The sequence below is a fragment of the Alexandromys fortis genome, unplaced genomic scaffold (genome assembly GCF_014885135.2).
Source record: "Alexandromys fortis isolate MF-2015 unplaced genomic scaffold, M_Fortis_MF-2015_v1.1 scaffold_145, whole genome shotgun sequence".
Classification (NCBI taxonomy): domain Eukaryota; kingdom Metazoa; phylum Chordata; class Mammalia; order Rodentia; family Cricetidae; genus Alexandromys; species Alexandromys fortis.
This window is the reverse complement of record NW_026068049.1, coordinates 3,473,263-3,479,701: the sequence shown is the minus strand read 5'-3', so window position 1 is coordinate 3,479,701 and position 6,439 is coordinate 3,473,263.

The following is a 6,439-nucleotide window of genomic DNA, read 5'->3' as shown; positions in this document are numbered from 1 at the left end:
ATATTTAAGAGCTATTTTACACCAATTAAGTTAATTCTTGGGAATGGAGGCCAAATATTGAAAGTTTTGAGTTCCCCAGCTGTTTCTAATGCAGACTGAGATTGAAAGTCAATTAAGTTTTAACTAAGATCCTCAAAAGAACTTATATTTACAGAGATCTATTAATTTTAGGTACTTGTGAATGGTACCAGGTTTACTTTAATTTGTTCTTGTGTCATTTGTTAATGGTTCTCCTTTGAGTAATGGATAGTCTCATATCTATCCATTATAAGAAGCAACATATCTATATTATGAAGTGGCAAGGCTCAGGACACCTTTAGATCCCTTTAGAACTACTTCACATTTCAAATGCTCAGTGTATCCATGACTATGCATTTCACATAGCACACATCTTCATACCGTCAGAGATCTGAGAACCTATAAGATCTGCTTCCTGTCCAATAGTTTTGGTATCGTTTTCATTTCAAGTTCCAACTCTTTGAAGGAGGAATCTTTGTGAGAATGAAAAGAAATTCAAGTTTTCATGTCACTCTTGAACTAATGGATCCAGCCACTCTTCACCTATAGATGTTAATATACTGTTACGGTCCTGTGTGTTTCCCAACAGAACAGTATGCCATTATTAGATGGATACATTTATTGAAGAATCAAATGTCATTAAGGATATAAAACAAGGGAAAGTAAACTAACTGTATGTTTTAAACTTATTATAAAGTCTCAAAAATAAATCATGCTGTGTCTAAGTACTCAACAAAAGAGTTTGAGGAAGTAAGGGTTGTCCATGGCTCATAGTCTGTGGGTAGAGTTTAAAACTGTGATGAAGGCGTGGCAGAAGGAGTACAAGGTAATTATTCACATTGCATCCAATCAGGAAGAAGAAATGAATAGATGCTGTTCTTCAGCTTATATTTTCCTTTTTCTCAGAATGAGATCCTGGCCCACGGAATGATACATCCCCCATTCCACCTAGCTCCTTCTACTTCAGTTCACCTAGTTTAGAACTGTTCTCACTGACTTGCTCAGGCGTTCATCACCTGGTAATTTAGAATCTTTAAACTTTTGCTGTCAATATCAACCATCACACACAAACCAAATAGATTTCAATTTTCAGCTTTGCCTGATGACTGGCCTGTTTTCTGGATGCCTCTCTTTGACTAAGCAAAAGGAGGTTCCTAGGTATCGCTTACATTCTTTTCTACGGTCTTCTTCTATAAACCCATTGTTGTGTTACATTGCACAAATGAAAAAAAAGGCTTAATCTGTGGATTGAGCCTACCTTTTCTTTTATAACAAGTACAAATGATCCAAATGATAAAGGACTCTTATTAAATACTCAACTTTTTTTGGTTACTCTATTTTTATTATTTTATTATTAAAGATTTCTGTCTCTTCCCCGCCACCGCCTCCCATTTCCCTCCTCCCGCAACCAAGTCCCCCTCCCTTTTCAGCCCAAAGAGCAATCAGGGTTCCCTGCCCTGTGGGAAGTCCAAGGACCACCCACCTCCATCCAGGTCTAGTAAGGTGAGCATCCAAACTGCCTAGGCTCCCACAAAGCCAGTACGTGCAGTGGGATCAAAAACCCATTGCCATTGATCTTGAGTTCTCAGTAGTCCTCACTGTCCGCTATGATCAGCGAGTCTAGTTTTATCCCAGGCTTTAGGGATTAGAGAAGCAAGCCACAACCACCACCTGGATTTGTTTCTTCATTAATTTTCTGTAGTCCAGGGTAGCCTTGAACTCACAGAGATCCATCTGCTTCTGACTCCCAAATCCTGGGATTAACAGAGTATGCCACCACTGCCTGGCTTCTAGTGTCTTAGCTTTGCTCCAGTCTTCAAGCAAATTTTATTTACTAAAACACAAATAGTATACCACAATACTTGTTTGAAAGTGCTGAAGTATAGTGTTCCATCCCTCAGAGAGCTAAGTGCTATGGACTACTTCCACATTTCAGGCAAGTATATATATTGCATTTACATATAATTCCTCTGTCTCTTGAAGCCTTGTTTTCAATTGCTGACACTCTTAAAAATTATGAAACACTCAGTGACAGTTGATTTATTTTTCTCCCCTGAGACATATATGTATTACTTGTTTATTATTTTATTTACTTGATCTTAAATGACCATACATTAAGATCTAACTTTACTAGATTGGCCTTAGCTGAACTACACAAATTTTGCTGAATTAAACTTTCTTCCTACAATTTTTCTTTTTTACTTAAAAATATCTCACTACTGGAAACATTGAAATTCAACTCAGAATTCAACACCAATTTCACCAATTTCAGTTTCACTTTGTTGACGTCCCTATATCCCATTATGAGTCCCATCTCCACACTTCATGAATGTTTCCTCATGAATTTTAAAATTTGATTTATCAATTTTCATTTTTCATAGCTCTGTCAATGACATTGCCCTACTTGAAATTGAAGAGCAATTCAATCCCTCTTCACCCCTCCGTAATGGATTTAATACCTGCATTTTGCATAGGGTTTATTTGGCTACTCTAGCCGTCCAAATGTCTTATTTCATTTCCAGAGCTTATTTTATACATTGTTCTTCTGACATCTCTCTGACTTAAGCAGGAAGCAGCATCACCCTGCAAAGTATGCTAAGGTGACGTAATATTACATTTCTGAGACATATTCATAGGTGTAGAAGAACAGGGAAGAGGAAGATTAATGAAAGATGTTTATCATACTGATTTATTTCAAGCTAAAACAAAAATCTGCATTTCTAGATATACGTTTCAGCTTCTTTGAACATTAAAGTCATGCAAACATCTGGGTAAGAATGATATTTTCTAACAAAAAGCAGATAAATATGTTTCCAGTTTCAAACTTTTGGATGGAGGCAAGAATGGAGGGAAAAAACAATTGCTGCTCAGTCTTGCACCCAAAATGCAGTTGTGTAAGTATGGAATTGATTAATTATAGAATACAACATTGACTATGTTTTCCAGAATCAGATGCATATTTAGGTAAGACTTTGAAATTGGGTTATTTCCCTAAGAGATTAGCTTAAAAAACAAGTTTGTTATTTATCAGTGTGAATAAATATAGAGGCCAATTGCTAGTATAGAAATAGATATTTAAGACATTTCTGAACCTGATGTTAAGACAGTCTTGCTACTGTTTTTCTATTGTAATATGCACATTAGCCACACAATAATTACTAATGCTAATTAGTTCATTAGCAAAATGAACGCCTTTTTAAAAAGTCCTGGGTAAGTCCCAGATTCTGCATTCCTGTTAAGCCTCCAGGTGATACAGAAAGTCGTTGGAGTAACAAGACACAGCACCGTCTTTGTCTCATTGCCGTGCAGCATGCAGTCTTCCATCCTTCCACAAACCGGCATCCCTCCTACTAGTGCGGGCAGGCACTGTCACATCTGAAATATAGAGAAAGCATTTTTGTCTGTTTCCATAAGAACCACTGCCATGGATGATGCTGACGTGTAATTGATTAGCCTAGTTTAGCTTTTCTTCACATATTTATGGCATCTACAGAAAACAGAGACTAAAAGTAAACAAGACAAGCTGTGTAGATACTACTTCCTCTCATTTCACCTCTGAGACTGTAACCTAACAGACCACGGTGTTTTAGCAATATGCGAACATCAAGATACTAAAATTTGCCCACAGATATAGTAAATAATATACTTAATTCATATCATTTGCTAAATAAACAGTAATAATTGAGCTATGTGAGAGCAGCATGCAGATAAACACACTTTTTTAGCCCATTGTCATTCCACGTCTTGGTTTTGATCATTAAAATGTCTTATATAGATTCAAAACCAAAGATAATATTAGGAGGCTGCACATGGACTCATGTGCATAGACACAGCTCCTAAGTAAATGTTTATAATGTTAATATACAACATTATTCCCTCAAATATAATGATTTAGGAAACAAAAGTTAATATATGTGGAATTTTCATTTGAGCAAATTTTGTGCAATGCATGGGCAAGGTGAAGAAGTGCTGTGTGCAATGAGGATTTGCCTATTCAATCAAGGACTGCTCGTGTATTTCAGCTGCATGACCCTCATTCAGAGACTGAAATTACGCCATCAATTACAGCTACCTGTAGAAAGTATTAACAAACTAGTTTTATTATATTTTTTTCTATTTATCATTTGTCATTCAGATCTCATTCTGATAGCCATTTAATTTCTTTACATTCTAAGTTCCACTTTATTATTTGTGTACTAATGAAATGATATAAAAGTATTTATTTATAGAAATGTTTCAAATTCCAAACTACTTTCCTAATGAGATAGCCATTTGTTTCCTCAGGTTAAAACTGTTATGTCAGTGTGTTCCGGCATCAAACGTAAGTTAAACCTTATACGAACAATAATAATACCAGTGATAACAGTACCTACTCTTACTGACATCAAAATTATACCCATCTACCTGTCATTTAACAAATGCTGAGTATACAATGGGGCAGTCACTAGAACACTCCACCTCAGAGCACTGAGAACTTCATTGATTATCTTTTAAAATAATGTGCTTCCATGGTGACTATGTAATCAATATTTTCCTTCTCTCCCATCAATAAAAGCTTTCCAGCCAGTATTGCTCCATACAGTATTTTCAGAGATGACAAAGAAACCAGAGAAGTGAGGACAGGATCCCTCATTTCCAACACCCAGCAAATGCCTCTAGGGAACTTGAATCCAAGTCCCATTTAAGAAACTGACTGGATTTCACCCAGCCACTAAGCTGCCAGCCCTGTGGCTGTCTCTTCCACAGGCAAAGCTGTTTTTCAGTAGCATCACTCAGCCTTCCCAGTTGCTTTAAGAAAGTTGGAAACGTTTAATCACTATGCTGATAGTAAGCTGTTTATCTTACTTTGGTACTTTCAGTAGTTACTGGTACTCCATTTTGAGCTATTTTGTCTCAAAATTAAGAACCACGTCTCATGTATTTTTGCATCCGTATGCTTAGAATAATGCTGACTAAACAAGATTTGTTCCATGAATTGAATTTAAATGAATCTTTTTTTTCAAATACCTGGTATGTACGCACAATTATATTCCATATTGCAATTTAGAATTTAGATATGTCAAATAATCTCCAAATTACTACTTTTGTGCAAGGTCGGACCTAAATTTTCATTGAAATTGTAACATCTTAAAGTATCCTACTTAATAGAACATTCCTCAAATATGATACATTGGAGAAACTTAGAAAAAGGATATTTTCAAATTAAAATGTTGGTGTCTTGAAAAGATAAAGCCAAGCCCTGTCACGAACACTTCACATTTTTTAAAGCACTAGGACATCATCCGGGTGTCATATATTGTCTATGCCAGGCTATATTTTGTGGCACATTCGTGATAGCTCTGAAGCTATTAACATGGGAACAATTTAGTAAAATGGCAGACTCTTTAGAAAGCAATTAATCTCAAGCAAATCAAAATGCAGAAATGACAGCTCCAGAATAAAGACAAAGCTAAAATAAATTACACCATAAAACATGGAGTGATGAGTCAGTTGATTTTCTCCTCTGAAGAAATGCCTAGTCATTGGGAAATTGCAGTGTGCTACCGTTTTTACCAGCCCTGTTTGTAACACTCTTCCATACTTATTTATTTATTCATTTATTCATTCATTCATTTATTTATTTATTTATTTATTTATTTATTAAAGATTTCTGTCTCTTCCCCACCGCCACCTCCACATTCCCTCCCCCTCCTCAAATCAAGTCTCCCTCCCTCATCAGCCCAAAGAGCAATCAGGGTTCACTGCCCTGTGGGAAGTCCAAGGACCAACCAGCTCCATCCAGGTCTAGTGAGGTGAGCATCCAAACTGCCTAGGATCCCACAAAACCAATAGGTGCAGTAGGATCAAAAACCCATTGCCATTGTTCTTGAGTTCTCAGTAGTCCTCATTGTCGGCTATGTTCAGCGAGACCGGTTTTAAGCCAGGCTTTTTCAGTCCCAGGCCAGCTGGCCTTGGTGAGTTCCCGATAGGACATCACCATTGTCTCAGTGTGTGGGTGCACCCCTCGCAGTCCTGAGTTTCTTGCTCGTGCTCTCTCTCCTTCTGCTCCTGATTTGGACCTTGAGATTTGAGTCTGGTGCTCCAATGTGGGTCTCTGTCTCTGTCTCTTGCCTCCTTTCATCGCCTGATGAAGGTTAATGTTCAGGAGGATGCCTATAGGTTTTTCTATGGGTTCTCCTTCTTATTTAGCTTCTCTAAGAACCCGAATTATAGGCTCAATGTCCTTTATTTATGGCTAGAAACCAAATATGAGTGAGTACATCCCATGTTCCTCTTTTTGGGTCTGGCTTACCTCACTCAGGATAGTGTTTTCTATTTCCATCCATTTGCCTGCAAACTTCAAGAAGTCCTTGTTTTTTACTGCTGAGTAGTACTCTAATATGTATATATTCCATACTTTCTTCATCCATTCTTCAATTGA